This window comes from Herpailurus yagouaroundi, unplaced genomic scaffold, assembly GCF_014898765.1.
Source record: "Herpailurus yagouaroundi ecotype Mexico unplaced genomic scaffold, PumYag 211, whole genome shotgun sequence".
NCBI classification, from domain to species: domain Eukaryota; kingdom Metazoa; phylum Chordata; class Mammalia; order Carnivora; family Felidae; genus Herpailurus; species Herpailurus yagouaroundi.
This window is the reverse complement of record NW_024412442.1, coordinates 7,932,444-7,958,349: the sequence shown is the minus strand read 5'-3', so window position 1 is coordinate 7,958,349 and position 25,906 is coordinate 7,932,444. Positions and strand designations below refer to the sequence as shown.

The 25,906-nt window shown below is 43.7% G+C and overlaps 1 protein-coding gene across 1 annotated transcript in view; it reads left to right on the top strand.

Annotated features, from left to right (window-relative positions):
• The window catches only part of RNLS (renalase, FAD dependent amine oxidase), a gene marked incomplete at its 5' end in the record, with an annotated part of 248,451 nt that overhangs the window by 932 nt on the left and 221,613 nt on the right, over positions 1 to 25,906 (top strand). The window lies entirely within an intron of this gene.

Sequence of the window (25,906 nt, the reverse complement as noted above, 5' to 3'; positions counted from 1 at the left end):
CGTGTATAACAGGTTTTGCTGATTTTCCTCGTCTCTTCCGTCATGTGTGACTGGACCTGACTCATCAGAGCCCCTGACTTCTAGAAGTTACGTCATCTTGCTTTGAAGCCCGTGGGTTATAGCAGTGGTGGGCGGGGTTTCAGGGCCGTGGGATGGTGGTGGATATGGTCGTGCCTATAGCTTTTGACTTTCTCGTAGGACTAAAGTTGACGTTGGATTTAACTGAGGAACAGCCTTTTATGTCCCTATTAGCACAAAAACTGGTAATAAATACGGTTTGTAGATCTTATTTTTAGAGCCGTAATGGGGATTGTTCTCCAAGGAAGAACATCGCTGCTTATTACACCTTGAAAGCAGTGTATTTTTCCCGAATATCAGGTCCACCGCGTGGTAACAACGTAGGTCCTTCTCCAGCACAGTCTGAGATGACAACATAGAAGGGACTGGAAGGCTTGCCAGACAGCTAAGGGCACAAAACCAATTTCAAGGATCTCTTTTACAAGCCTACCTCTGCTCTGTTGTTCTATTGTCGCTTTAACGTAGGAGGACTTCTTGCTATGGAGTCTGTAACAGGTGGGCTGATTTGGAGACTGGTAAATAACATACTGTAACACTTACCTGAAACACAGCGGTTGGTCATTACATTTGGTTGTGCTGTAAATTGCATGTTCCTGTTTTTATTTTATTTTTTTTTAATTTTTTTTAACGTTTATTTATTTTTGAGACAGAGAGAGACAGAGCATGAACAGGGGAGGGGCAGAGAGAGAGGGAGACACAGAATCTGAAACAGGCTCTAGACTCTGAGCTGTCAGCACAGAGCCCGACGCGGGGCTTGAACTCACGGACCGTGAGATTGTGACCTGAGCCGAAGTCGGACGCTCAACCGACCGAGCCACCCACGCGCCCCTGCATGTTCCTGTTTTTAAAAGCTACCTATTTTTGTATGTGAGGGGAGACCCTTTAACATTGCATTTTGAAAGCAGTTCTCCATATTTGTAAATGGTGACATATACAACATAATGTCATGGCGTGGACTGACCCTAAAGATCTTGGAGGGTCTGCTAATTGATAATTTTATTTAGATCTGCTGTATCCTTATTTTTTTGAATGTTGGAACTGTGTGGGGGTGAGAGATACCTTAATTCTACTATTATTTTGTTTCTTTCTGTCTTTCCTGGGGCTATGGCTATTAATTTTTTTCTGCAATTTTTGCTTTGTGATCTTCTGATACCGTATTATTTGATTCATAAAGTATCTTTACTACAATGATACTCTCTAACTTAAAAAGGTCTCTCTTTAGTCTCATTTTAATTTTATTTTGCCTTCACGTCAACCTTGACCAATAAATGAGATGCTCATTCTTTGGTTATCATGTGTCTGGCTCAACATTTTTACTTCTAACCTTTCAGAGAGACTTTATTTCAGGAGAACATCTTTTGTATCTGTTTATCTTTGAGTCCAGTAATTTCATAAGGATATACCTTCTTGATCATTTCTTACGGGGCGTGTTGTCCATTTTTGACTTGAAGACAGCTGTTTTCTTATTTTCAGCTCTTTCCTCCTGATACTGTACTTACTTGAAGAGTTTTTTCTGTTCCCCCTTTGATGAGGATCTCACAGTATCTCAACAACTACAAAGTGTCCTCTTCCCATATCTGCCCTTTTGTCTCAACTCACTTCAACTTTGGTCTTGGCATTACTTTGTACTTCCTTTTGCTGGCCTTCTCTTCTCATCACCTATGTGATCTTTCAAAGAGGTCATAGATTATTCCCTGTTTTCAGGTCATTGCCTCATTCCAGCCACATTTTTCTGGGATGTATTTTTCATCAGCTCATTTGTGAGGTTCTGTTATGCTGTGTCTTCCTTAGCTTCTCTACTTGGGTCCCTCTCTAATTATTACCCATTTTTCCATGATCCCATTTCTGTCGACTTCACAAAGCATAGTGTTGTCAAGAACGGCCAGACATTTCAGTCAGAGTATGTTGCTAGTGATTATGAAGATTGGGTGCCAGTGATCATTAGTATAATAATATTTTTATTAATATGGAAAGATTCCACAATATTTTTAAATTAGAAAATGTGGGGCGCCTGGGTGGGGCAGTCGGTTAAGCGTCCGACTTCAGCCAGGTCACGATCTCACGGTCCGTGAGTTCGAGCCCCGCGTCGGGCTCTGGGCTGACGGCTCAGAGCCTGGAGAGCCTGTTTCCGATTCTGTGTCTCCCTCTCTCTCTGCCCCTCCCCCATTCATGCTCTGTCTCTCTCTGTCCCAAAAATAAATAAATGTTGAAAAAAAAATTAAAAAAAAATAAATTAGAAAAAGTATATAGATGCATCTGTATTTCTTTTCTGTTGACAAAAAATGGTTTGGCAGAAACAGATTAACATTGTTATTGCTTGAAGATGATTTTAATTTCCTTTCTTACAATTTTGTGAATAGTCATAACTCTAAAAATAAGGACAGTTTACTTTTACTATAAACAATGATAATGACACCATTTTAAAAAATGTTATCAAGCTGCAAAGGAAATAGAACTGTTTTCCTTTTTATTGGAGGCGTACGATGGGTTACGCGGGCTCTTTGTGATGAAAACGTTTATGGATGATTGACTTGGTACACTTGACTGAGGGTGAGGGTCTTTGGGTTTTGGGTTGGCTCAGTTCAGAATTGGACCCCATGTGAATAATTCTGTGTTTAGTTCACTGTTAGGAAATAAGTCACCCTGGCAGAATGTGCCAACACTGACCCTTTACTACCTATGGGTCTAAAACAAAAGGGATTAAAAACATCCGCTTTCTCTTTGTTGTAAATCTCAACAGTGAGCTCAGTATGAGGATCATCAATGTCTTCTCTCTGTGTTTTCTGGAGAACCTTAACCACTCTCGCTCTCGTTTGATTCCACTTCTTCCATTCCTGGGAGAAAGACCTTCATCTACAAAGCCACGTGTTGCCATCTAGTGGACCCTGTGTGCATTGCAGCTCCCCTCAATTTTTAAACTACCAAGGACTCTGAAGATGATGGCAATAGGGGATATACGTAAACCTGTAACTGTAACATAATTCCCCAAACCCGACAGTCATCACAGGGAAATAAACTTAGGCGCATGACAACTGACTGACCGACTTACCCGGAAGTGCATAGCTGGTCAGGGACAGAACCGGGTGCCGTCTTCCAAGCCTCGCATTCCTACGAACCGTGAGCAGCCCCTGCCTTTGCTTTCTCTGCATTTCCTTCTCGTCCCCGTCCCCTTTGTAAATCACATCTGCCCTTTTGGGTCAATACAAATGCCATCTCTTACGTGAAAGACTTCCCTGTTGATTTCACGTGGACTGGATTCTCCCCTACGCACTGCTCCCTTTTCCTATTTTGCTTTTTACGGAAGACACAGAACTACATTTTGGGGAGGCAGTTATGTATTACATTTATTACAGTATCCCAGGTGAGAGAACAGGGAATCTTTATGGCCCATATAGAGAACCTCTTATCATTCACGATTCACCTTCTGGTCCTGTGACGGCTACTCTAGAATACAGCCACCAAAGAAAAGCAACCATGAGGCCTTAAAGCAGGCAATTTTAGAATAAGGGTATATGTGCTTTAATTCTTTGTACAGAAGTTTGGCATCCGACATAGTATTATTTGTTTGAGTCTAAAAGAAATGCTTCCTTTGTTTATATCTTTAAAATTATAACACTTGTTCATCCAAAACATAATAGTTTAAAAATTTCAGTAAATTCACAGATGGTAGGTTTTTGATGAACTATTGAAGATCTTGGGGGTACATTTCTAACTTTCTGAAGATGCCCTAGTGAATGTTCACTTTCTCAGTAGTTATCTGCCTAGCACTCCTCCCCTTTCCTCACATCTGTTCCCCAGTGAGCCAGCATCGTCCCACGCCGTCTTCTCTTGTCCCACACCTTCTCCGGCCACACAGCCTGGCTCCAGATACCCTTCATGCTGGGCGTAAGAATTGCTCAGGTTTGGGGCGCCTGGGTGGCGCAGTCGGTTGAGCGTCCGACTTCAGCCAGGTCACGATCTCGCGGTCCGTGGGTTCGAGCCCCGCGTCGGGCTCTGGGCTGATGGCTCGGAGCCTGGAGCCTGTTTCCGATTCTGTGTCTCCCTCTCTCTCTGCCCCTCCCCCGTTCATGCTCTGTCTCTCTCTGTCCCAAAAATAAATAAACGTTGAAAAAAAATTAAAAAAAAAAAAAAAGAATTGCTCAGGTTATATTCTTAATATTTTCTGTTCTTTCCATTTAATTTAATTTAATTTAATTTAATTTTTTTAAGTTCATTTTTTTTGAGACAGAGAGCAAGCACGAGGAGGGTAAGGGCAAAGAGAAAGACAGAGAGAGAGAGAGAGAGAGAGAATGAGAGAGAGAGAATCCCCAGCAGGCTCTGCACCATCAGTGCAAGCCCAATGCCGGGCTCGAACTCACAAACTGTGAAATCATGACCTGAGCCGAAATCAAGAGTCAAATGCTTAACTGATTGAGCCACCCAGATGCCCCTGTTCTTTCCATTTAATTAACTTTATTATTAATATATTTTACTGATGAAAAATTAGAAACTAAAAATAATATGAAATCCACTCATAATTCCAGCCCCTTAGATACTAACCTAGTTAATACTTATTTTTGGATATTTTTAATGGTAGAAATAAAAAATGTATTTCTTTTCTTTCCCTCTCTTAAAAAAAATTTTTTTTTTAATTTTAAAGAGAGAGAGAGAGTGAAAGAGAGAGAGAGCAAGGGAAGGGCAGAGGGAGATGGAGAGAGAGAGAATCTCAGGCAAGGTCTACGCTCAGCGTGGAGCCTGACACAAGGCTCGATCCCAGGAACCTGAGATCATGACCTGAGACGAAATCAAGAGTCAGACACTTAACCGACTGAGCCACCCAGGCTCCCCTCCTCCTCTTTTTTTTTACTTTATAATATTTTAGGAATATCTTTCCAATGCCAATGAATATTCATGTGTGTCATGATTGTTACTACATACTGTTCTATTCTTTGGATTTACCTTGATGTGTTAAACCTTGACGGACATTTAGGAGGTTTCCAGTTTTACAAAGTGTTGCTCACAGAATGTTCACAAAGCGTTAAGTGCAAAGCTGAAACAAAGATTTTCTCCGCTACATTCTTTTCCTCATGGAAATAGTTAATTTTAATATAGACTAGAATAAGGCCCTCTCGATGAGTTTTGTTCTGAGTTTTCTTGGCTAATCAGTGTTTTATTTCTGTGTGCTTTAGAATCAGGTTTCGTTAAAAACTCCTGTTGCAATATTGATTTGAGTTACATTGAACTTAAGCATTAATTTGGGGAGAATTGACACCTTACAATAGTGTGTCTTTCTATTCAAAAAAATGAAATAATCCTGCATTTATTTAGGAATTTTTATGTCCTTCAGTAAAACTTTGTAGCTTTTGTCTTGAGATCTTAGACATTTGTTGTTACTATTATTATGAAATCTTTTATGGTATCTGTGGAGATTGGGAATAGTGTCACTTCTGTTTTACGTTTACTTAGGTGTTTCCAGAAAACACCACCTGGCTAAGTTTTTAAATCCACCATGAAAAATCTGTTTCTTCTGAGAGTGGAGTTAAACCCTTTTACATTTATTGGGATAAATAGTATGTTGCCTTTTATCGCTTCCATTGATGTCTGTTATTTACTTTACTTTTTTTTTTTTTCTTTTTTTTCACTTTTCTTTTTTTTTTTTTTTTTTTTTTGGCCAACTTTATCAAGTGTCTCTTATTCCCTCTCTCCCAATGTTTATGTATAGGATCTACTGTGCTTTGTCATTCCATTAGTGGTTATCTTTTTACCCTTTACAAACATAGTTAAACCTATTTCATCTCCCTCCGATTGATTCCTTTCTACCTCTCTATCTCATTCCACAAATAATTTTTGGATGCCTACTGTATTGGATATTGTTAGGTAAAGTAAAAAAAAAAAAAAAAAATTAGTCTTTCTTCTCTGCTCCCAAAATATTTTTATTACTTTATTTATTTATTTATTCACGTTTATTCATTTTTGAGACACAGAGAGTCAAAGCACAAGTGAGTGGGGGGGTGGGAGAGAGGGAGACAGAATCGGAAGCAGGGTCCAGGCTCTGAGCTGTCAGCTACTTGTCTTGTAGGAGCATTTCCTATAGAAGAGAGACTGATGTTTTCCATTTGATAACACAGACATTTGCCAGACTATCATTTATTTGTCTTTTGCTTTTTATTTATATCATTTGCCATAATAATTTCTTAAGATTTTAATTTTGTTAAGTATATCTATCTTTCCTTTCATAGATGCTGGAGTTTCTGACTTGCTAAGGATTATTTCCCTCACGCTAAAGTCATATAAATATTCTAAATTGTATGTTAATACTTTTAATTTGTATGCCTTACATTTAAATCTTTATCTGTAATATGTATCTTATAAAGTATGAGATAGGGATCTGACTTGGTGGTATTTTTCTTTCCCCAAAGTGATACCTATTTTATCAGCATCATGAGCTTTGTTTTTCCCACTGAATTGAAATTCTTTATTTGCCATATGTTAAGTTCCATATATACTTACATTTGTTTCTGGATATCCATTTTGTTCCATTTATTTATTGAGGTGCCAGTGTCATCACTATTTTCTTTATAGTCACTTTGTGGTCGTGAGTCATTTTTAGGGAGTCCCGGCTGTATGTGTGTAAGCATGAGAAAGCTTTATTCTTCCCCAGAAGGGACCTTGAAGTTTCCTGTATGAACTCCACATCTTTACAGATTAAGGGCCTTAATGGTCATTTGCCACAACTTTTTAGTCACTTTTGGCTGTTTGAGTAGCCTCATGTTGGTTTTTGCATTTTAAAAAAATTTTTATTTATTATTATTATTATTTTTAATGTTTATTTATTTTTGAGACAGAGACAGAGCATGAGTGGGGGAGGGGCAGAGAGAGAGAGGGGGAGACACAGAATCCGAAGGAGCCTCCATGCTCTGAGCTGTCGGCACAGAGCCCGACGCGGGGCTCGAACTCACAGACCGCGAGATCGTGACCTGAGTCGAAGTGGGACGCTTCACTGACTGAGCCACCCAGGCACCCCCGTGTTAGTTTTTAAGGCTCAGTCCTGGTTGTTTTAGCATCAGGTCAGAGCTCATTCCCGTGGCCTGATCAGGTAGGCTGGCAGGCAGGTACCAGGGCTGGTGACTGGGTGGATTTGGGGTTCTGATTTTGAATATCTGCCCACTGCCCCCCTCAGACTGTATTCCGTGGGGGCATGGCTCCTGGGATTGACTGCCCTGGGTGGCGGGGAGGTGGCCTCGGCCTCCCCGGAGTTCATTCCTGTTGTCCGATGATGCTCGGTGACGGGTCTCCACGCAGAGGAGGCGTGGTGTGTGTTGTTGGCCCCGAGGACACATTTCAGTCTCATGCTGAACCTTCCCAGGGCTGCGTCCCCTGGGCTGGAGGTGGCCGTGGCTCTCCCCGCCAGCCCCACGGGCGGGGCTGCTTTGCCTCAGCCCCCCAGGGCTCTGCAGTTGAACAAGTACCTGGTTAGAGGACACGGCCGCTCCTTCTTGGAGCTCCCTCTCTCCAGGGACTGTTTCTGAACCATCCTGGGGCGGGGGGGCCCCTAGGGAAGGGCATCCCCTTCTCCCCGCTCCCAGGATTTGGATGGACAAAGCTTCTCTCTGGGAATGTTGACGTTCCCATAAAGCCGAGCTTTTGCGTGTCACATCCCTCTGACTTTTCTCTCCGTATTGACTGGGTGGGGGGCTCAGGGTAGTAAGGCCGGGGCTTCCTCGGTGATGTCTCACAACCTTCTGACGGCAGTTGGCTCGGTCCTTTTCCTGGTGGCCTCCTGCCCTTCAAGTGTCGCTTCATTAGTGCTTCTTGTTCCCAACTTTACAGACAGCCAGCGTGACAGGGAAACTTCCGCTGCAGTTTCGAGGCCCGGAAGGCAAGAATGTCCTTACTGCGCCTTTAATAACATCTCCCGACTCAGTGATAACCATGCGCCCATCAGCAAAGTTGACTCGTTGGCCTCCCTCGGTCGTGCGTTAGCCTCCTGTTCGTCCTTCAGACTCTAAGCAGAGCTGCTTCCTCAAGAAGGTCCTCCTGACCTCCACGACCAGGCCATTTCTCCCACTCTGCGTTATCCTCGTTTCCTGCGCCTCGTGTTTTTAACACTTATCACAACTGTAAATAATTAATGGCTTCATCCGTTGGGGGATGTGTGTCTTTTCCGGTAGAGTGTGAAGCGCAGGGAGACAGGAGCTGGTTCCAGCTTACCTGTTCCTGTTTTCCCGGGATCCCCTGTGAGTGCCTCACCTGTGCTCAGTCCTCAGTCTCTGTTTACTGAGTGAAGGAACGAATGAATGACACAGTCCGAAGTACGTCTCGAAGGGCAGGCCGAAGGGAAAGAAGGAAATACTTTGGAAGAGAAAAAAGGCCTTCACCAAAAGCTGGAAATGGAGATGCTTAGTTTATATTTTGGGGGCTGAAAACGGACTGGCTTGGTGGGAGCAAAGGCTTTGTGGTGGGGAATTGGGGGAGATAAGGCTGGAAATGTGGGTTCGGGGCAGAATGTGGTGAGCCTTGCACGTGAACAGTGTTGAACAAACAGAGGTCCTCGTTCGCCAGAAATACTGAATCTACCTTTTAGAACCTGACTGGGTACCTCGAGTTGGTACGTAAATTTACGGCATTGGTTTGGGAGGAAGAAAACGTTTGCGGGACTTGGAGGGATGTTGTTGCAAAGGCTTCCAATCTTAGCGGATGTGCTGTCCTTGAATAGACACTTAGAACTTTAGTAAACCGAACCGTAAAGGTGCATAATCTCAGACCTTATGTACTGTGGAATAAAATGATAAATACCGCTCCATGAACACCTCTCCCCACCTCCCTACGACTGCTAGGATCTCCCGTTATCTCTGATGGAAAAATGAGAACCAATTCTTTTTTGCTAAAAGAAGTTTAAATTCTTCATTTTTCTTTGACATTTTGGTGAAATGACGTTGACTAAAAGCACAGGAAACAAAGGTCCTTTACTCGTCAGGGAACATGCTTCATTGCTTTTTCCAGCAGACCGTCTCCATAGGACGGGAAATAACTCAGTTTCTGGACTGCCTCCGATATTAGCTGCTCTTTTGGGCTGCCTGCACGCTTATGGAACTGAGATCTCAATTTTAGAAAAACCAGTTGTTACTATTAAATTCCTTTTATTTGTTATGTCTTGATCCTCACTTTTTGCATCTACCTCATCGACTCGTCTTCATTATTATTTGCGAAGTGTCGGAGACTGGGAGTTGGTTCCAGTTAATCTTCCCTTCTCTTTCTTAGTGCCCAAGAGGCAACCAAGGCTAATCTTTGCCGCCCTTCAGAAACTCATCCGTCAACAGAAATGGCAGAGACCTGCCTCCATCTTGGAGTCTCGAAGGATCTGGCACCCCTCTTCCTTGTCCTGGCTGCCCGTCCCATTCCTGGCCGGACAGAGCAAGTTTCCCTACTTTCGTGCCCCTCTGGGGGCTGAATAGAAGGGTGACTGGATGATGATGGTAACCAGTAACAAGAGTAGTCACCTGCTCTGTATCGTTTACTGTTCACAACTGCCTCGTGAGTATTTTTTTATAATATATTTTTTTAAAGTTTTTATTTATTTTGAGAGAGAGAGACAGAGACAGAGAGACAGAGACAGAGAGAGACAGCTGGTGAGGGGCACAGAGAGAGAGGGAGACAGAGAATCCCAAGCAGGCTCCACACTGGCAGCACAGAGCCCGATGCGGGGCTCAAACTCGTGAACCGTGAGATCTTGAACTGAGCCGAAATCAAGAGCTGGACACTTAACTCACTGAGCCAACCAGGCACCCCTGCCTCGTGAGTATTTAACCTCCACTTTATGGAAGAGGAAAGTGAGACTCCGAGATGCCAAGTGAACCTGTCTGAGGTCACATAGCTGTGGGGTGGCCAATCTGGAATCCAGTCTCCTCCAGGCGCTGGTGATTCAGGCTGGTTACCTTCTTGTCCCTTTCCCCAGCACAGGTGTGCGTGATCCCCCCATGCTTGATATAAAGATGTCAACGATGGTAGTGATGTGGCCTTTGTGTTCTCGTCCACATGCTGTCAATAGCGGTGTGATGTTGCGAACGAGGCCACCAGGTTGCTGCTCAGGCAGAAGAAAAGATCCCTACTTAATGCTGCCTTACTGACTGTGCACTTCCTTCGGGACTCGGAACTCTATTTTCCATCCAGAGTTCTTCGAAAACAGAAAGGCTTTAAAAAGAAACGTCAAAACTAGATGTGGGGCGAGATGAAAGAGGAAAGAGCTATAGTTTATCGAATTACATCGTTATCACCGACTCGGTCACCAAATGAATGGAACTAAACCGTTTCCCTTCTGCGCTGACAAAGGCATTTGAAAGAGAAGAAATTTGAGGGCTGAGATTTTTAGCTTTCTATCGGAAATCTCGGAAGGTTCAGATAAAACGTGCTAACCACAAAGAAGAAAGTATTACCACCTTCAGCTGCTAATTTTGAAGTGAGGAATTGTAAACATTGAGATCAAAAGAGAGGCAGGGAGGGCTGAAGGAATACCAGCATTCTGCAGCGGATACGCTGTCCCCCCAACTTGTTTTCCTTCGTCACAAAAGGATCTCATACAAAAAGTTTCTCATTCCGTCGTGTCGGATTGGTCAGACAGGGCTCCGCGCTGACCGGGTACGTGCGTCCCCCCTCATTCTTCCCAAGTGCTGTTACTAGAGTCTGACGCTTTCTCATTCTGACTTGAATGTTTGCTCTAGAAAAGAATGAGAACGATAATCTAAAAGAGCGTTTTGTGTTTACCAGTGTAGAAGTTTCTGTTGCTTTGAGGAAGCTATGTGAATGTTGGCGTCTCCTAAAATTTCTTCCATGAAATAGTAGCCAAAGAAAACCACTCTAGCCAAAGCAGAGTTCGCTTTCCATTTCTGTGAGTTATTAGACATTTTTTTTTTTTTTTGTATCTTATAGTTTTATTTGCTACGGGCCTATGAGATGATGAGATTTTATTTCAAGAAGGAAAGTTCAAATCCAGTTTTATTTTTAAACTATGGCAGCTGTAGTCTTCTATTTAGATGTTGAAGTCGGGTTTTTCATGATACAAACATACAGTAAGAAACTGTTCTGGACACTTCAAGTAGAGCAGTGAACCAAACAAGAAAAGCCCCCAAGGAGCTCTTATTTTGGGGAAGGAGACGTAATATCCTCTAATATTCTATTCCTGGAGGAGGAGGGAAATAAGGCAATATCTAGGTGAGGTAATAGTGCTGGGAAAGAAAATGGAACAGGATAGGGAGATAAAAAGTGACAAGGCGTACTTCTGCATGCAGTGTGAACAGCTCTGTGACGAGTGAGCTTGAGCAGCAGAGACCTGAAGGTAGTGAAAGCGTGAGCCATGACAATGTCTGGAGGGATCTCCAAGCAGAAGCAGCAGTTTCTCAGGGAGGCCAGTGTAGCTGGCATACGGTCCCAAGGAGGGGCCGCGGTGGAGGACAAGGGCAGAGAGGACGCAGGGCCTAGCTGTGTGTGGCTTTGTGCTGTGATAAAGACCTTGGCTTTTACTCCGCAAGAGATGGAACGCCGTGGAAGGAATGACGTGATCGGACTTAGGCTATGGAGGTGTTCTGCTGCTGTGTGGAAGTTAGACTGTCAGAGGACTGAAATGCCAGACGGACGGAGACTGTAGACATACAGGCCAGAAAGGCAGGGCTTGGGCGATAGCTGTGCTGGCTGGCGGTGTGTCCAAGAGTGATTGAAATCCAAATGTACAAGAATCCCTAACCTTTTGCATCAGTCCTCTTCCTGATACCGGATCTCAGGGGTTCAGGTAGTTAGGGAGAAAATGCCAAGGACGTGTTGGAAGAAAGAGGGAGCGGTCAGCTATGCCGTATGCTGCGTATAGTCTCATGTAAGAATTGGCCGTTGGATTTGGGAATATGGCGGGCATGGGTGACATGGACGGTAGTTTCTGTGGGGTACTGGGAGCGGAAAACAGATTGCAGAAGGCTTGAGAAAAAACAGGAAGAGAAGACATCGAGATTGTTGGTTCAGACCCACGTGTGTCAATCGGTTTTTTCATGATCCCTTCCCTAAGGAGCTTTTTTAGACATTTTTTTCTAATTGTTCTTCCCGCACCCTAATGAAATTCTGGTGTCACTGATACGGTTTATATTTGTTACATATTATATGTATGTGAATAATATATATGTATGTACGTGTATATATAAGCTTTCTACATAAAAAGAGCAAGAATTTTCCACCCCGCAAGAGTCAGTTTTTGCCCATTAAGGGTGATATCACCCCTACTGAGAATGGCCTTGTTTTGTGTTTTTAAGATGGGATATGTTATAACGCGTCTGTATGCTGATGGGACGAATCTAGTAGGAAGGGGAGACTTGGTGGTGTAGCACCAGATCGGACAGAATCTTGTGTTGTAGAAACAACCCGGGGTCCTGAGTAGGAGACAGAGGTTGGGGCCTTCAGTGGCAGCTGGAATGTCCCCCCCCCCCCCAGTTGAACAGCAGGGGAGACAGGGCAGCGGGGCACAGGTGGAGCGAGGGCATGTCTTGGGAGGTGAGAGCCTGCGGAAGCTCTTTTGTGGTTGATTTGTTCACTCAGGGAAACCTTTGCTTTGGTTGAAGCTGCTGCCGGATATGGGAAGAACATGTAAAAATGACAAGTAGTTTTGGATCTTTTTCTAGATAGGTTCTTTTCTTTAAAAAGGAAACTAGAGGTACATGGTAGTTTCTTTGAGAACGAGGTCATCATTCTCTAGAAATATCTGAAATTCCGAACTGTGCCTATTCATTCATCCACATATTCATTGCACAAGGATTTTCTCAGCTTCTCTGTTATCAGTCGCAAAAGAACAAAACTGCATATAACACAACTCCTTTCCTGAAGCACACTACAGGTACCTGGGTATTGCACTGCCTTTAATATCTTTTTCCTTAGAGTATGTAAAAGGGTGCCTATGGGGTACCACATAGAATCTGCATTGATCAAGAGAGAATGTTATGAAATTTATAAAATAAATTCAAACACATTAGTAAATTCAATGCATTGTATATCACATCTTCCTGGTGGATTCTCTGCTCTTCTCACAGGCAAACAATGTGCTCATAGAGACCCGCTTTATCATGAATACGATAGTATGTTTCACAGAATCTTTCTTTCATTTATTTTTTCTTTCATTTAAAAAATTTTGTAAAACCTAAATCCAGGTCAGTTAACATAAAGGATTCCAGGGATAGAATTTACTGATTTACTGATTCGTCACCTACATATGACACCCAGTGCTCCTCCCAGCAAGTGCCCTCCTTCATGCCCATCACCCATCTAGCCCATCCCCCCACCCCACCCACCGCCCCTCCAGCAACCCTCAGTTTGTTCTCTGTATTTAAGAGCCTCTAATGGTTTGTCTCCCTCTCTGTTTTTACCTTATTTTTCCTTCCCTTCCCCTATCTCATCTGTTGTGTTTCTTAAATTCCACATATGATGTTTCACAGAATCTTGATTAGAAATTATTAATTCTTGAAGAATTACTAATTCTTGGGGCGCCTGGGTGGCTCAGTCGGTTGAGTGTCCAACTTCAGCTCAGGTCATGATCTCGCAGTTCGCGAGTTCGAGCCCCACATTGGACGGTCTGCTGTCAACGCAGGGCCTGCTTCGGATCCCTTGTCCCCTTCTCTCTGCCCTGCCCCGTTTGCACGCGCTCTGTCTCTTTCTCTCAAAAATAAATAAACATTAAAAAAAAAAAAAAGAAAAGAATTGCTAATTCTTAAGGTTGTTACGCTTCCCTTTTCCAAGACCGGTTGGTGCTTCGAAGAGTTAACAGCGTTGTAAACGTGGGCTGTGACTCATCCTTGAACTGAGGCCACTCGTGGCGCTCACAGACTGCAGGACACAGAGATGAACAGCATGTGGCAGTGTTGAAATGTGGTTCAGAAAGCCGGTGCCACAGGCCCAAGACCATTTAGAACACTTCCCTGCGATGATTGCAAACGCATCCCGGGATTATATTTTTCTTCTATATTGCTGTGTGTCATGCTCTGTTTGCCAAACAGAATATAGAAAATGAATAGGCAGTATTCTGGCACAAGGCTTCGTAGATAAATGGTCAGAATGAACTCGATTGCTGAAGAAAAGCGTAAACACAATTTAGTCACTGGATGTGGCGGTCCATATGTCGGCTGTTGCTGTGGGGAATTTTGGTTTGACCACGGTGATATTTTCTTTGAGAATTCTGTTAGACCAACATTCTCTTTGTTTTCATTCTGCTCCCCAAAAGAACAAGCTATCAAATTACTGACGCTCCACTTGTATAAATGTGGCTGCACGTTATCTAACAAGACTGTGAATTTATTCTGCCCTGACTTTAGTTTGTAGATATCAACTGAATAAAGGAAAACTAAGCTGGGGGGCCGGGCTGGCTCACTCGGCAGAGCGTGTGACTCTTGATCTCGAGGTCGTGGGTTCGAGCCCCACGTCAGACATGGAGCCTACTGAATTAAAACAAAGAAGAAAATTGAGCTTTTGATTCACTTTTACAACTTTTATGTAGACATTTGCCATATAGCATGTATAATAGAGTGTTTTTAAGCCGTCCCAAAATACAGATACACGTGTGTGCGTGTGTGTGTTTGTGCACATATCCCCTTCATTGTCGTTTACGTTTAAAAAAAAATTTTTTTTAATGTTTATTTATTTTTGAGAGAGAGAGAGACAGAGCATGAGCGGGGGAGGGGCAGGGAGAGACGAGACACAATCTGAAGCAGGCTGCAGGCTCCGAGCTGTCAGCAGAGTCCGACGCGGGGCTCGGACTCACGAGCCGTGAGATCGTGACCTGAGCCGAAGTCGGACGCTCAACCGACTGAGCCACCCAGGCGCCCCTGTCCTTTACATTTCAAGGTAATGCCAAGACTCGGCGATTGGAATATTTATAGGATGATGTACTGGTGGCAAAGCTCCGTGAACATGGCAGTCATTATTAGACAGGAGATACATAAAGGTGTTTTTAGTCTGTAACTGATGGCTTTCCTCATGAATGTGCTCACTAATTCTCTGCCTTTGCTACTTACTGTCATCACCAAGACTTGGCTTTGGGAGAATGTGATTCCTTATTACCCACACTGCCAGTTGCGTTCCAGTTAATTATAACCTACATGCGTCTACTGAGCGCTTGCTGTGTTCCAGGAATTGTCCCAGATTCTGAGTTCACGGAGGCTAAGGAGCCCTCACCCCGGCTTTTCAGGAGGTCATAGCGGGAGGATCTGTCTCTACTTCTCTTCCAGTCCTTCCGAAATGTGTTGTTTTGTACGTACTTGGGCTTAGAGCAAGGTCTGGCCATTTTTCCCACTCTTCTTCCTAGTCCCGGCTCTGCTGCTTGTTAGCTGTGTGACCTCAGGCACACAACAGAACCTCTCTGACTCCCTGATCTCTCTTCTGAACAACTGAGATGATACTTCCTGCCCCATCAGGGCATTCGTCTGGGAAGAGTAAGTAAGATCCTGTATTGAAGCTCCTGGTTCACTCTTGGCACCTGACCAGGGGTCAACAATAGAGGCTGCCGCTGTTGCTGTTTGACTTGTGTTTGTCACGTGATGGGCACCTGTTGCCGGAAGGGTTTGGTTCCCTTTAGTTCCCTTGCTGCTTATCACTTCTTGCTGCACCCAGCTAGCTGGGAACTTAGAACTAGAGCGAATCGCTTTCGCTGTATAGGGGACACTAGGGAGATAAAAGTCACCTTCTACGGCTACGGCGCTACTTGCTACAAGAACCAGACTGCTGACTGTAAAGCCTGACGTCTTCTTCCTGCTGCACATTCTTTCCAAGGTCCCTTCTGATGCTCGGTGCTTTCGTCTTTTTTCTTTTTGAAAAATGAGGGTGTGTTATGACCACAAGCAGTAGAATTTCATTTGGGCACAGGCTCAAACACTCAGGATCCGAATGCCTGATGATGTCATCCATAAGCGAAGATGTAGAGATCTGCATTTTTATAAATAAGTGTGACTGTTAGTCCACGGACAGACCGGAGTTCCCCAAATAGTTCTCAGTCCTTGCCATCTGCATCACTTGATTTTTCCGTGTCAACTGACAGTGGAATTATTTTTATATTTATTTATTTATTTATTTAAAAAATTTTTTTAAATGTTTTTATTTATTTTTGAGACAGAGAGAGACAGAGCATAAGCAGGGGAGGGGCAGAGAGAGAGGGAGACCCAGAATCCAAAGCAGGCTCCGGTCTCTGAGCTGTCAGCACAGAGCCCGACGCGGGGCTCGAACTCACGGACCGCGAGATCGTGACCTGAGCCGAAGTCGGACGCTTAACCGACTGAGCCACCCAGGCGCCCCTAGAATTATTTTTAAAGGGGGTGGGGGAAGGGAGCGCTTTTCTTCTTTAGACTTTGGAAGTATTTAAAATTTTTTGATAAAATTTACCACTTTGATTTTTCACGAGAAGGCTGTTTTGATACGTTGATTTTTCTTTAGTCGTAAGTGGTAAGCTTTGAAAATCTGTGGGGGTTTTTGCAGGGTAGTTCTCTGTCTTTGCCTTGTACTTCTCGGTCCCTGGTGGCCAGAGGACATCAGCCATTAAGGGATGACACAGTTAAGAAGCTGGGCGGCTGACGCATGTGGCTCAGTGGCTCGGCCATTGCCTCTTGAGTTCAAAGGGCAAGCGTTCCCGATTTGACAAAGAGGAGCTTCCGGGTGTGTGTTTTCTGCAGAAAAATTGGACAGACTATTGAATTAGAATAATTAGAATTCTATGTAGAATTCTCTGTATCAACTTTTAAACGGTTACCTTGGGCAAATGCCAGTCTATCTGGACTTCATTTCCCTCCTCTGTAAAATGAGACCACTGACGTCCAGGTCTCCAAAGAGGCTTCTAAGTCTAAAATTTAGTCTACAGTCTAATCTGAAACGATCCTGCAAAAAGGCAGTTGTGTGTATAACCGCTGTTTGAAATGTGAGTTTCTTGAACATGACTTCACAGGGCAAAGATGTCAGAAAGCATGTTTATAAAATGTCAAAGAGGAGGAGCGAGAGGGAAATATTTCATTGTTGTTTACAAACAGCTTGGTTAACAAGTTTTCCACCTTTCCCGAATACATTAGATTTGGGGGGAGGAAAGAACACAACTCATATTCAAACCAAGGTTCAAAAAGTGTTTTGTTTTTTTTTGTTTTTTTTAACAGTGATTAGCTTCTCTCTTTCATCCACTAAATTTGAGTTCCCCAAGTCTTATTCTGGCTCCACCACCTTCCACCACCCAAGGAATATTTCTTGAATGCATGGATTATTAATTGAATGATGAAATCCCCAGTGTAGTTGGTTACACGTTGTGGCCGACTACGAGAAAGTAAGACTTCTTCAATTTGTACTCTTTCTAGCCTCAACTGTCCCATCACCTACTATCCACGTATGGTATGTTGAAGAAAGAAAAAAAAAATCAGTTACCAAAAAAAAAAAAAAAAAAAAAAATTCTTCCTCTTAGCCTGTTCCCTCACTAAACTCCCATAAAAAGAAAAGCAAACTACTATATTTTAGTGGAATGATTTTTTGAAGTTTTACAAACATAAATAATCTTTCTTTTTAAAAATTTTTTAAGTTTATTTATTTTGAGAGAGGGAATGTGTACACAAGTGGGGGAGGGGCAGAGAGAGAGAGACAGACAGACAGAGAGAAGAGAGAATCTCAAGCAGGCTCCGCACTGTCGGCACACAGCCCGATGTGGGGCTTGAACTCATGAACTGTGAGATCATGACCTGAGCCGAAACCAAGAGTTGGACACTTAACGGAGCCACCCGGGCGCCCCAATAATCTTTATTTCTATAAAGCCATTCTACTTGTACAGTAAAACCACTGAATGGATCATAGCAGGAATTTGGGGTGATCTTTTCCCCATTTGCAAAGAGCCATATCTAAAGCAACAACAAAGCACAGCAACAACCAAAAGAAAAGAAAGTTTGGGGGTTTTGTGTGTGGGTACGTGGGTAGGTGTGGGTGTGAGTGTGGATATTGTGATGAAGGAGGAATGGAATTTTAAGACATAATTATTTGTATATATTCTGAAGCAACTCCTGGGTTTAATACCAACTTCTACAGTAGTAAGTTTCAGTGTTAGTTGTTTTGAATCTGATAATGTTTTATACGTGGAGGAGTTTAAAACCTGGGTTTCAGTTTATGAATAGAAAAAAAAAGAGGTCAAACCACTTTTCTTGGGTGTCAGTCTTCTTAACTACGACATGAGGTCCGAGTAGGTGATGTGTAAGGTTCTTTATGCACCAAACATTCGCTGATTTTGTAAATCAGCCAATCGGTCTGATGCCAACACTGGCTTTCCAGGTTGACTCCAGAGTGGCACATTTCTCTACCTCTCTAAATTCATCTGTCCTACACTACTCATTCATTCCCTTCTGTTTAGCGCTTCAAAACAAGAATGATTTTTCAACTTTCCCCCTTTTTATCTTGTATTATGAAGCACATTTAGAATCATAAGCAAATTGGATATGTTGCCAATTTATTTTTACAGGCATGGGTAGTGCATTTTGTTTTTTGGCTTTCTCGTTTGCTTGTTTTTTGGTGTTTGGTTTTGTTTTCTGTTTTTTGTTTTTTGACATACGAGGGACTGAGTTTTAGGAGATGAGATAGCAGAGGGCAGCAGGTGCGTGGCGAGAGCCCCAGGTTGCTCCGTGGTCCCGTGTGCATGGGAGCATTCAGCAGTTTTCACGTGGGACGCAGTCCGCCAGCCTCACTCCCCTAAGCGTGAAATGACACTAAGCCAGATGCCCTGCCGAACATTCACATGTGGCAGTCCGCTCCCCTTCCTAGTGCTTCCGAACAAGCACACCTCAGTGCGTATTGATGCTGTTGTCCGACGATACACGTGCCTTTGTTTTCTCATTCCTGGGCTTCATGGAATGCTCAACACTCCGTGTGTGTCAAGAGAATCCTACTATGATTTCTTGACCTTTGAGTGTGTGGACTTTTAAAAGTATCTCTCTCCTCAGAAATAGGTAGGGATATATCTGTAATAATGTGAAAGCGTAACATAGCTAGTTATCTCGTGAGGTGCACCTACGTAAATTTTAAGAATTCACTGAGTCTATCTTTTTAAATATTTATTTTTGAGAGAGAGAGAGACAGAGCATGAGCTGGGGGGGCAGGGGGGAGGAGGTGGGCAGAGAGACAGAGACACAGGATCCGAAGCAGGCTCCAGGCTCCGAGCTGTCAGCACAGAGCCCGACGCGGGCCTCGAAACCACGAACCGTGAGATCATGACCTGAGCTGAAGTCGGACGTCCTACCCACTGAGCCACCCAGGCCCCTCCGAGTCTGTCTATTAAATTAGCAAATGTAGGGGTGGTTCTGGTAATGCTGCCTCCTCAGTGTGGCGATCTGGAAAGCTTCTCCCACAGTGGTGGTCTCAGCGCCTCTTGACTGCCCGCAGAGGTGGTTACGTCATCGCGCTTGGATGCTTAGAGACAGGTACCCAGAGTCTTGGCCGCTGACTAAATAAAGCATTGTCCCTGGTAGCTCAGCCAGAAGGAGTTTTTAAAACTCCTAATGAAACACACTGCTTAATTATTCGGGGGGAAGAAAACTGATGTCATATTTAATGTCCACTAGGTGTTTATATCTCGAGCAACACGTATTGTACGTCATGTGTTGGAATCCAGTCTCGGCCCTTCCAGACAGCACAGTGGAGAAGAATAATAGTACAGCTGAGGCAGGTGCTGTGTGAAACACACGTCTACCAGTGTGTTTGTTTGTCAGGCCTCAGAGGCTTTCCTTCCTCACCAGCCACTCTTCTGTGTTCAATGGAAGGATGCCATGAGCCAACACGATCTGTCTGAAGAGATATGGGGACACGTTAAATCAAAGGCATTTAAGAAAGACAAGGAACCTCACCCTCCGATTCGGCTTTTCTGTTAAAATTTCACGATCATATTCGTGGTCACAATGCCTGGTTTCTTGGGTTACCGCCAGAGAGTATGGCGGTTGTTTGGGTTATTTGAAAACTGGACTAACATTGCAAATCCCTGCTGGTGAACCGGGTGTCCTGACCAGGGGGCTCTCAGAGGATTCCGTAGTTTCAACAGGAGCAACAATTCCAAACCATCGGAACCGTTCCTCCGATCTGCAACCTTGGAAAAAAAAAAAGATCTAAGTTGTGTTTACTAAGAAAAGATAATCTAGTTCATTTTTTCGATATTATGTTTTGGATATGATAGTGTTTCACACGTGGCGAAGTAAGTTGGTTCTTGAAACAACTTGACGAAGTAGGTCCCGTTTAAAGATGAGAAAATTGCCCAATGACTCAGTTAACGAGCGAGCTGGCATTGGAACCCAGTTAGGCTGAATCCAGGGGCCAGGCCCTAACCACTCCACCACGCTGCTCCTTACTATTTACGTGCTTCTTGTGCCCAACAAATGACCCATGGGTTTGCAAGTCTAGTAGAACTGTGGGAGCAGGGCAAGCAGGTGAAATGTGATGGAGAGAGCAGGGTTCAGAACGATGCGCTTTCTGGTTCTGGAGGTGAAAGCGGCTGCCAGTCAAAGGCCATGGGCCGTCCGGCAGCTGGGACAGGCAAGGAGCAGATCCTCCCCTCGAGCCTCCAGAGGCTCAAACACAGCCTCGTGGACACCATGCTGTTAGCTCCCTAAGACCTATTTCAGACTTCCGTGAGATAATATAGTTGTGTTATTTTAAGCCACTATGTGTGTGGCAATTTGTTACAGCAGTATGGCAAAACTGCTATTCCCAGGAATTATTTTCATTTGTAATAATGTGTTTAATGAAGCTCGCTCATTCTCATCTGAGAATGATCGTAATTGTGAACATTATGATCATTACTCACTGAGGATGTAGGGACGGTGAAGGATTTACCTGTTTTGTCTCTTATAAATAATCCCACTTGCTTTCTCTGCAAGTTTGAAAGAGTCTTTACATCCTTACGGTTTTGCTAAGTCAAGAACTGATCATCTAAGTAGTTCTAGGAAACTCAGAGCAGTTTACTTGGAAATGATCTAGGAACTTAATTAGGCCTTTGAAGGAGATAGCTTTTTTGTTTTGTTTTGTTTTACAGAGAAAAGGGTTTGTCCCTTCATAGACAGTTACTTACATCGTACCCATTATTGGGAAAGCCAAAATTGCTTTCAAGTTTCAAAATGCTGATATTTTGAAATTTTGGAAATTTTGGACATTTTGGAAATGTCTTTAGTTGAACCCAGAGAAAATCTTTTTCATCCACAGTCGTTTCACTTAGCATGTTGCAAGGATGTGCCTGTTAGTATGTTTTGTAAGACCCCACTAATTCTTTGAAAAGAAGCGTGCTCTCCAAATTCATAAAGTTCCGGCTAGCAAACCAGGACGAACGCACAGATGCCAGGACAGGCACATGGAAACACTTTCCCCTGTACTTACCCTTGGAGCTCAGTGACCTTGGATCGGGCGGAGGGTGTTCTTTAAGTTAGTGCTGTGGCAAATCAACGTGAGAAGAGAAAAGGATTTAAAGGTAAATAGGAGAAGGAAGTCTTGAACTACGGGCGTAACATCTCTGGAGATTGTCTCCAGGGGTTGATATCCCCTTTAGGACCATGGCTTCAGAATAATGATGGAAAAGTTCACGTGCCCCCCACCTTTCATCCCCAGCACACCAGTGCTCACAGACACATGCCGTCAATTTAGCCCAGCGTGTGCTGGATGTCCGTTGTTGGCACACCACAATCCACCCATAATTCTTTCCTTGTCGTTCCCACGGGGCAGTCTGTTGTCTAAGCATCGTTTTGGTTTCTTGGTAAGAAATCACTTTAGGATTTGAAAGCTCTTGTTGCCTTTGAAGTGACACTGTTGGATTTTCTAACATTGATTATGCAGAAATAGTATTTAGCCTGCCTGCTAATAAGTTTATGGCTAGTTAAGAAAGATTTTGAACATTTCTTGCCTGGATAATTTCTTGTTTAATCATTGACATATGATATAAGTTTTCTGAATCATGGATTAGATTGCGACATTTCTATTTATCCCTAACATGAAGCCAATAATTGGCTATTTTTAACCAATATCATTATCAGAAAATTTTTTTTCAGTGGTAGTGTTCATTGACTTATTCATTGTTTCTTATATGAAAGTAAAAGAACACAATGTCTATTTGCAATTAGCACAAAGGGTACAGCTTAATTCTCTTACTTAATTGTGCTCAACATAAATCAGTGAGCTCTGTATTTCAACCATTCAGCGCCTGTAAAGTCACCATTATTTATTTTAGAATTTTATAATTTTCATTTTTGGTTCAAGTAGATGAAAAGACCAGCGAGGCATTTTTTTTCCTTTTTATAATAATTTAAAGTGTTCTGAATAAGCGACAGTGCCAGAATACTCTTTTGCATTTACAAATGACTTTATAATAAGATAAATATAGAAAGTGAATATAGAATTTTATCTATTAATGTTAATAGGCCACAGGCAGTCAAATATACTTACAATAGTTAGAGAATTAGGTAGGTTTGGATTTTTGTTTTCATTCTCAGTGTGCAAGTAATTGCAGAATTCTCCTGCCATTAAAATATGTAAATATTGAATATATTTTACATTCTGAATAATTACTTTTCAGCAGCATTGTATATGCCAGACATGTATTTTTTTTCTCAATACCACCTACAAATTTAGGACACTTCATTTCACATGAGCATATACATAATTTTTTATATAATGATTACTTACTGAATGAAAGAACAGGTGATTCAAATTCTTGAAATACCTTGGAATGCCTATCTTAGTTAACTTTTATTGTTCATTAGTGCTGCCGATAAAGAAAATGTTTTTACTTAAAATTTCCAACTAATCAGAGTGCATCCATTTGGATATTTCCCCCTGAAACAGCAAGTCTCACACTGTTTCTAATTAGAGGTAGATATAGAGAGATGTGTCACGGCAGAAACTGACACAGAATGGTATCTTTCGACAAAATGAACTTGCTGGGAACTTGACTGTCAGCCCTTTAACACAAGAGCTGTATAATGACGGACTGTGCTGTTCAGTCTGTGTTGACGTTCCTTTCTCCTTTTTACTAAAGTCTTTCTGTGTTTCTTTCAGTTTGGGGTCAGTATTCTAGAACAGTGAAGATAAAAAGTTCAGGAGAAGACACGGGGAACTCCTTAGTGATTTATCCCATTGAAAATACAGATGGCGTTGGGGAGATTGTGGCCTTGGGAAGCAGCGAGTCCAGGGCAGAGGCTGCCGCTGAGCCCTGGGCTTCTCCAGGTGGTGCTGCGACCCAGGGGACATTATGGGACCGGCTGCCGATGGTGGGGACCCACACGGCAGAAGCGTCCAGGGTAACGCACCCTCAGGGTTACCGTCCTTCTCAAACGACCGCCAAATGGGATTATTCTGGGGATGCCTGGGTCATCGGACCGGAAGGTTCATTCTGCTTTCTATAGCGTCCAACACAGGCAGCGTACCATCTTTCAAACTTTTATTGAAACAAACAAAAAGAAAACTCTGTCTTCTATATAAGAGCATTCTTTGCAACACGGTCTTTCCCACCTCAGTCGTGAAAGACCGGAAGTCACCATTCCATCTCCGTGCACTTACGGAGTCTCCTAGAGCGGGCTATACGTCACTCAGGCGCCCGGGCTGTTTGTTATTTCGGAATCAGGCAATGCCGAACATCCTCCTCTTCTCAGACTTGTCATCTCTGGGCTGTGCTTGACATTTTAAATTGAAGTCACGTTTGGATTGTCCGAATGCAGAGGTACCCTGGAAATGGTTCTGGAAAGTCAGAACCTTTAGTGGGATGGCCCAATAGCCCCAGGTATTGCCCGACCCCAAATTCGCCAAACTTTTCTCCAAGGTGTTATGAGAATAAGAGGGGCACATGAGGAGAGGGCTGAAGAGTAGGGGTAAGCGGGGGAGAAGACAGGCAAATTGTCATCCTTCGCACTGGTGGAAATTGGAGGTGGGAAGAAATGAGACGCAGGAGAGTGCACCACAGTGCATTTGTCCCTGACACAGACCAGCCCCACAGCACAAACACATGTAGCTGTTTGCCCTTCTTGATCCATCGGGAACTTTCTAATGAGACAAACAGAAGGATATAGAGAAATCCTATTTCTCTGACTGAAAAAGAGAAAGGAGAAACAAGAATAGCTCACATTTAAATAGCACTCGCCATTAACCGGGCCCTCTCCAAAATGTTTGAAGTGTATTAACCAGTTCCAACTAGCCTCTATCCTGACAGTATTGTCCCTGTTTGCACGATGCAGCTGAAGTACAGAGAAGTTAGGTAACTTGCCCAAGGTCGCAGAGCTTGTAAGTGACCGAGCCTGCACGAGGGTTCCCATCCAGGCTGTCCGGCCGCACATGGGTGTGCCTTGAATTTTTCAGACTTAACAGAAAACAAATATTTTGAGGATAACATCTGAATAATCATTTTATTAACAGCCATAACTTTGTAAAAAATGTTTATGTATTTTCGGGAGAGAGAAAGCACAAGCGGGGAGGGGCAAAGAGAGAGGGAGAGAGAATCCCAAGCAGGCTCCATGCTGTCAGTGCAGAGCCGGACTTGGGGCTCGATCCCATGAACCACGAGATCATGACCTGAGCCAACACCAAGACTCAGAGGCTTAACTGACTGAGCCACCTGGGTGCCCGTATCATCCATAACTTTATCCATTCAGAAGCAAAACTTTTACGGTAGGGCAGACACGTGCTTTTTGGTCATCCAGATTTTTCTTGTAATCAGTTGTCCACTTGGCAAGTGAGAAGAGAGAGACCCCAGGGGGAATGACCGAGAGGGTGCAGGAGGGGAGTGCGGGAGGTGCAGGAGGCAGAGGGGTGAGGGTGGGGGAACTCTGACAGCCACACTGGGTCATCAGGGAGCATAAGAAGTTAGGCTGGAAATATTGAGCAAAGGATTGTATCTGACACCTGAGGACAAAGGGAGAGGCAAGGGGTTGGGGTCAATGGAAATAAGTCCACCTCTTTAAAAGCACAGTCAGGGAACACTCTTCCTGGGTTATTGTCTGTGTCACCAGCTAGACCTTGGCTAGATTTGGGGGCAACTGTCTTCACTGTTGTGTATGTTGTGCACTAGGAAAAGGATGGTTTTCTATCACTCAAGGGAGAGATACTTGTGAGTCCTATGAGCGCCCAGAGCATGTTTATTATATTTTGTGATTACGGTTGGAGACGCTGCTTTATCTTATTTCTTGTAAAACTCAGAGGGAAGCCTTCCAAGGGCTTTACTGCTCTCGGCTCCCTTCGTAATCAAATATGCTTCTTCGGCAATAATTTTAGCATCTCTTATCACGTTCGGGCCTCTGGGAGCCGGGCAGGCTTACAGCTTTGACATCGCTCGAGGTTTGCACACCGTCCTGCAGGGCTGTCTGGTGCTCCTGATAATAGGTTCTAAATGTGCAGCTGATTTATGCTGCCTGGAATCGTCCCATCTCTTCCTAGCAAGTGAATTTGGCAAATGAATCGTTTAACCTTTCCAGCCCCAGTGTTCAAGCCTCACCGTGAGGTCATTGGGGTCACACCGAGTTCGACAGAAGAAAGTTTGGGCTGGGATTGTGAATGTCACCCTCTCTGGAAGAGGTGCCTGTTGTCATTTCAGACGAAGAAATGAAAGCAAAGAAAAGCATATTTTCCCAAGTGTGCTGAGTCTACAGCAGGAGCAAAAGCGGAGATCCAGACTCCTCGTCCCCGGTCACACGCTTGGCCCCGTGGGCTTTCTTCTCTTCTCACCACAGCTCAGAATGGTGGTGCTCAAGTTCAGCCTCACACTTAGGTGGTGGGAGCTGATTCCAAGACACCAGGTTTAAGGACTTGGGTGGGGGAGGGGGGGCCAGTCAAGGGGGTCGGCATCAGTCCGACGTGCTAGCTC